Below are 6,448 nucleotides of genomic sequence, written 5' to 3'. Positions count from 1 at the left end.
GTAATGCAATAGCCTTGAGGTGTTTGCTTTGGCTAATACATCTGTCATCAATACGTCAGTTCACAAGACTGAGCTGATGATATGAATCAAATCAAAAGAGCTTAATGGTCCAGTGTGTAAGATTTAGGTGAAAGGGATCTATTGGCAGAAATTTGTGTCATCTAAATTGTACAAATTGTTGTTTTCTTTACCCTAGAATGGACCCTTTGTATTTAAATACTTTACATTTGTATTGGATTTGGGGATGCTATGTTAGTCCAGTGAAAAGGTTTTACAAGAAAGGTCATGGGCTGAAAGTGAAAACTGTATACAACAGCTAATATTCAGAAAATGTTATTCCTACTAAATTCATTAAATATTGGAAGATAATCATTAACTAAGATAAATAAAATAAATAACAAACTACAATTCCATAAGAATAGATTCAGCAGCACTGTCAGTGGTGGAGAAAGGTTCAGTGAAGCAAAGATAAGAGACCCCTGAGAAATAATAAGTTAGCCTATGGAGAAAAATAATTCTAAAAAGATCAACAAACAGGCTCCTATTCTTCGTGTTTGTTCTGTGTAAAACATTGTTCTGCATGTTTCAATGGCACTGATCATCATATTGCTCAGCTGCAGGTACATCTCTCTGCTGTATCAAGCTGCTCAACTCTAACCTGCTTGGTGCAGCTTTAAACTTTGGGAAATGTTTCTGCTTAAATGAACCTTGTTGTTTCAAGGGATCCTCATTATGGCCATTTTTGTAACACAAAGCGAAGCCCAGTGAACCTGAGGTGAGGATCTTCTCTCAGGTGCACGTGCTTGCTCGTGGCAGTTAAGGCCTCTGGAGTTTTCTTCCCACGAAGGGGAAGCTGACATGTTGATTGGGGCTGCAAACCATCTGTCAAAATCCACTCCTGGAAATACCTGAGATTGTATCACAGGAGAGAAAGTATTCTACTGTATGACAAGAAGTTGGGTTTTGTTCTGTTTTTCTGTGCAGAGCTACAAATTATGAAAACAACAAAACAAATGCTTATAGTAGCTATATGCTGAAATAATCCTGGGATGGACAGCATGGATTCTAGGAGTGAAACCTTCTGAGTTCATGGACAAAATGAAAGTGTGTGAAAGTGAACTGGAACTGAAAGATGTGTGACATAACCAAGTGTGCGGAACAACAGAGTCCCTTTAAAACTTTCTATTTCTGGCCAGGAGGCATTGTGGAAACATGCCTGTGCAGCTCCTTCGATAACATGCAGAGGCAGGACACTTGCTGCCTTTGCACCAGGATGCTACAAATCTTGCAACCAGGAGGGTTCAAAATGCACTGTGCAACGAGACTTTGCCTGTGAGGTCTCCAATACACAGCCAGAGATAAACCCTTTCACTTCCCACAGATCTTAACCATGAATTCAAAACTATCAAAGTAAGTTTAATCAAACTAAACATACACTTCCAGATGGAAGGCTCCAATCAGCCTTCATTTTCTCCCTCTGTGGCAGCTTTCTCTGCTGCCCTTGAAAGCTCTCTCGGGTTACTCCACGGCCACATGCACATTTCTGGATTTTCCCCTTTTACTCTGCTGTCACCTCTTGGCAGCAACTCTTGATCAAAACTACAAAAATGATAAATGGAGTGTCACTTGCGAGCTAGTTCATGCAGTCACTTGCGAGCTGCGTTGCTCCAATCATGTGACATACCTCACTCCACGGGTGGGGGCTCCTGCCAAATTTTTCAGGCGGGGCAATTGTTGCAATGATGGCTAAGGTTACCTGTTTTATGGGTAGATATACTCAAGTCAGCAGACATTGTCTCCTTGCATTACGTACATTTGCATAAATTTTGTTTTTTTCCCGGTCGCCTCACATAGCAATACCCAGTGTTGTGCCAGTTAACACTTAAAGGAAATAGTTCAAAGTTCAGTTCATGCAGATGAAGATGAACTCGTTCACGTTCATAGATCTTTTTGACAATTTTTGACATTATTTTGATGACAAACTTATGATCATGTGTTCAGTTATTCATCAATGGTGTTTGATCAAGAATTCCTGTCGCTCTGGTCACTCTAACACTGAGTCCTGCTGTGTCTCAGGGTCCCACTGGATCTGAGGCTCCTGTCTCCTGTAGCAACAATTCCTGATTCCCATAAGAATCAAATTCTAGCAGGTAATAGGTTTCGTTATTCTGGAAACCTTCAAATATATGAATTTAATTTATATATATATATATATAAATATATATATATATATATATATATATGTATACTTATGTACATAAGCATATGTGCATATATCCAAATGAAGGATTTTGACCATTTGAACAACAGAGAGTTTGAAGGCATTTGCCCAGAGAGATGAGTGTTAGTCTGGAGGTGGTGGAGCTCTTGTTTATGTCCTTCTGGACTTCAAATTGGATACCCACTAATTCGTAATAACTCAACTTTCTTTGTCCCTATAGTGACATAAGCCCCAGGTAGCTGTAATGGTTTAATGTATTTTACAAGGCTAGGGAATGGATTATGTCATTAAGTGTCCGTCAGGGGGACAGTGTGTGTGTGTGTGTGTGTGTGTGTGTGTGTGTGTGTGTGTGTCAGGTCTGGGATATAAAGAATTACACATTTCAAGTTGTTTTTTCATGTTAAGGTAAGGTTTATGGTAAAGTATAATGTTAGTCTCCAGGAAATTGGCAGTAGTCTGGCCTTTTGGAAAATAAAAGCTCACAGCGATTCTGCAGAGTGAAATGTGAAACATCTGCCATCGTGGCTGCTCACAGATCAGATTTATCTTGGTTGTGATCTTTGAAGAAACGCAGCTCTTAGGAGGAGGCACAACATCAACAGGAGTGGTACTGGAACCAGCACAGTCATGCCAAGGCCTGTTTATCCTGCTCAGCCCTTCAGACACGCTTAGTGGGAAGGTTGTGCTTCAGCAGCGCAAGATCAAGATAGCGAGTCACAAATAAGCATGCATGTTATGTTTTCTGACATGTTGTCGTTTTCTCACCTGTTCTTGTGTACAGATATCTCTACAGTTATCTATGGTAAAGGTCAACGCCGGCAGCCCCTCAAAGCAAGGAATGTTGTGGTTAAATAAAGAAAGGCTTAACAATGATCTGCCTCTACTGTTTTTTAATTAGACCTCTGTTCATTTGGAAACACCTGGCAGGTATAACTTTGCCCCCAGACCTTCCACAGAATTTTACTGGGAATTTTCATATAAACGTGTGCAGCTGGTCCGCCTACCTCTGTCTGTGCCAGCAGCTATCACGTGAATAAACATCACTTACTTTAGAAAGTGCCACTAGACAACAAACAGAAAACACAAAGAAGTCTTGTTTAACAGAGCACAGGTCGATTCAAGCTCTTTAGTATTATCAATAAAGTATTTGATCAAGATGGAATCTATGACTTTACCAGTGTTGACTATCATACTTCCCAAACAGAAAACAGCTCCGTCTCAGGTGTGTTCACCCTCCACTTCCCGCCTGTTTGATGTGTAAATAAAACTTTCCTGTCACTTTGTCAGTGCAGCTGTACAGTGTGTTTCCTGTCGACACACACTTACTCTTATCAGGCCTAGGTGTGGTTCGCTGTTATATGCAGAATACTTTTACAGCCCTTGATTTACTCCATAAAGAAAAACCCTTCTGATATGAAAACAAGTGAAGGGCTCACTTATCAGATGTTGCGAAATACATTGTGATGTTATTTACACTGTACACCATTGACTTTTTCTGCAGCCGTGATGAGGCTCCAGTCGAAACACTGTCAAAGTCTATTGACTGGAAATGTTTTCTTATCTTACTGTTGTTTCCTGGCACCCATTGTTGAGATTCAGTGGGAGAGTTCAGATTCTGTTGCCTAAATATTAACACGGATGAAAGACGCACTGTGTCTAGACACAAAGGGATTGCTGCCATTAATCTAATCATAAAACTTCAAAGGGTTAGTGTGAATGGTGAAACTGTACAGTAGAGCATTGTGAGAGGTCATCAAGAGTAGAAAAGCTCTATACAAAATTGGACCATGGATGTAAACATGCAGTGTCTGAAATCTGTGTTAACTTTTTCTGCATTAATAATGCTGACGTCACTCCGATATTGTTCTGCACCATCGGACCTTTTTGCGGACAGCCGACAGTCTGTGAAAGTTTCCCTGTTGCATTCAGAATGAAGGTATCTGTGACTATGGGCCAATGTTAAGAAGGACAACACAACAGCTTTCCAAAAGTTAAGCCAAAGCACTTGAAACCCCTTCCTGCAATACGCTTACTGTGTCTTATACCGGCCCCCAATCTTTTTCAGCGATGTTCAAGAATCGTAGTGTGTTTTTGAGTCATTCACTTGTATTTTTATAACATTTTGACAAGGTATCACTGTGTCTTTATTGGCCCTATGCTACACAATAAAAACACTATACACTCACACAGACACTTTGCAGATCAATAACTAAGTGAACAGTGCTCTGTTGTAATGTCGCCTATAAATGAATGAACCCTGTTTTTATAGAGATGAAAAAACTGCCATGAAGAAAAAGATTGTTTTCTTTGTCGGCACTCTCAAACATTGAAATCAGCAAATAAAGGCTGATTGAAATGGGGGAGTTTCCTCCCACTGATCTGATCTGGGGGATTTCCACAAGTGCTGGTTCAGAAGGCGCATTAGGGGAGCTCGCCAACAGGATCTGTGAACACACACACACACATACACACACCGACACATACACACACACCCACACACACACACACACACACACACACACACACACACACAAGTGAGAGTAAGTTGTGAAATGCTGCCGGGAAGGACAACACAAAGCTCAGTTCAAGTTTCTGGATTTAATTTTTGTGTGCTTTGTTTAGACCTAGGTGACTTGGCAAGCGTTGAACACTGAGTCAGTCTTTACAGTGAACCGAGGTGCTCCAGAGGTCAAGGACCAATTGTTGCAGAAACTCTTCATGGTTCAGTTTATCATAACTGGATAAAACTTGCCATCTTAATGATATACAACACTAGCCGAAAACATATTTGACATATTTTTCCTGTTGCTTCATCAATGGGATGACAAGTCATGACACTGAGCGAAAGCATAACGGGCCAAGTTTCAGGGTGAAACATGCCCAGAAAGAAAAAAAGCCTTGATGGTAAAAGGTTTCTCTGAGTTCATTTTGATGTTTTGGGTATTGACTGGCTTAGGAAATGTTCATATCGTCAGGTTACCAATCATATTCACTATAATGAGGTGTACCACAATAGTACAGAACCTCTTTTAAACATAGACAACCCCTGTGTTTACCTACCCCACTATTTCATGTCAAAATAGCTGCTGTATTCAAATGATGTGACCCTTAACTGTCATAAAAGTTATCTACAGCACCACATCGATCAAGACTTAATGCCCTTATTATAAAACACCAATGACAGCCTGCTTAGAGTTTGTTAAATAGAATTTAATGGATCCTAATTAGTTACAAATTTGAACCTATGTGCATCCTCTGGTCAATACCATCCCAATGGTGAAGCATGGAGATAGCAGCATCGTGATAAAAAGGACTGTTTAGGGCTGTTGTAAGGAAGAGTGCAGAGAGGACCAAAGCTGCTCTGACCTGGGACTGAAGTGATGCCGAAAACAATGACCTGAAGAAAAATGCCAAGACAAAGCTCCAGTGACTTCAGGTCAAGTGTCTGAGAATCTAAGTGACTCAAAGCCAAGACATCTTAGGAGGAGGTTGGAGGGGAGAAGAAAACGGTTCCAGCACAGGGACAGTCAGAAGAATGAGGCTATAATAGTTGCACTGTTTATTAGCATGAGCACGACTGGACTACTAAAAAGATTTGACCTGTTGCAAATGTGCAGACATAATTTTCTCTAGCAAGAGAAGCTGCTCCAACTTTCACTTTCACTGCCAATGAAAGTGGTTTACATAATTAGGTTAAAACTGTTATCTTGTCACAACATTTAAGGCAGGATTACCATTCATGCAAAGCAGGCAGCTTTCTCGGGGGCCCGGGTCCCTCAGGCGACCAAACGCTGCAGGGCCATCATGTTTCAATCAGGTATAGGTGGTAGATGACTGGGAATAGTCAGGTGTATGCACTTTCTAATTGTATTTACTTGCTGTAATAAATCATACTATTTATAAGATTTACTGACCTTTCAGTGTATCTGATGAGGCAAAAAATCCTTCTTTTGTGAAAAAACCCTGTTCTGATCTGAAGTTATCTTGAGGCTTTGGCAAAGTTATGTTAATCAAGGTATGTTTAAAAGCAGGTTCAAGATTCCCTCTGAAATCAGTCCTTTGCTTTTCCCTTCACAATGTGGTACACATGCATGTATTCTGTTCTGGTTTCTGGATCAGTGATCACCCTCCACTGAAATCAGGGCCTATCTTTGCCCTACGGCCTTAAAGCGAACTGATAAGGAGATGGTGTTTTGATACATTGACTTAAACTTCACAATAAGCTAG

The sequence above is a fragment of the Platichthys flesus genome, chromosome 4 (genome assembly GCF_949316205.1).
Source record: "Platichthys flesus chromosome 4, fPlaFle2.1, whole genome shotgun sequence".
Taxonomy (NCBI): domain Eukaryota; kingdom Metazoa; phylum Chordata; class Actinopteri; order Pleuronectiformes; family Pleuronectidae; genus Platichthys; species Platichthys flesus.
Note: the sequence above shows the minus strand (reverse complement) of the source record.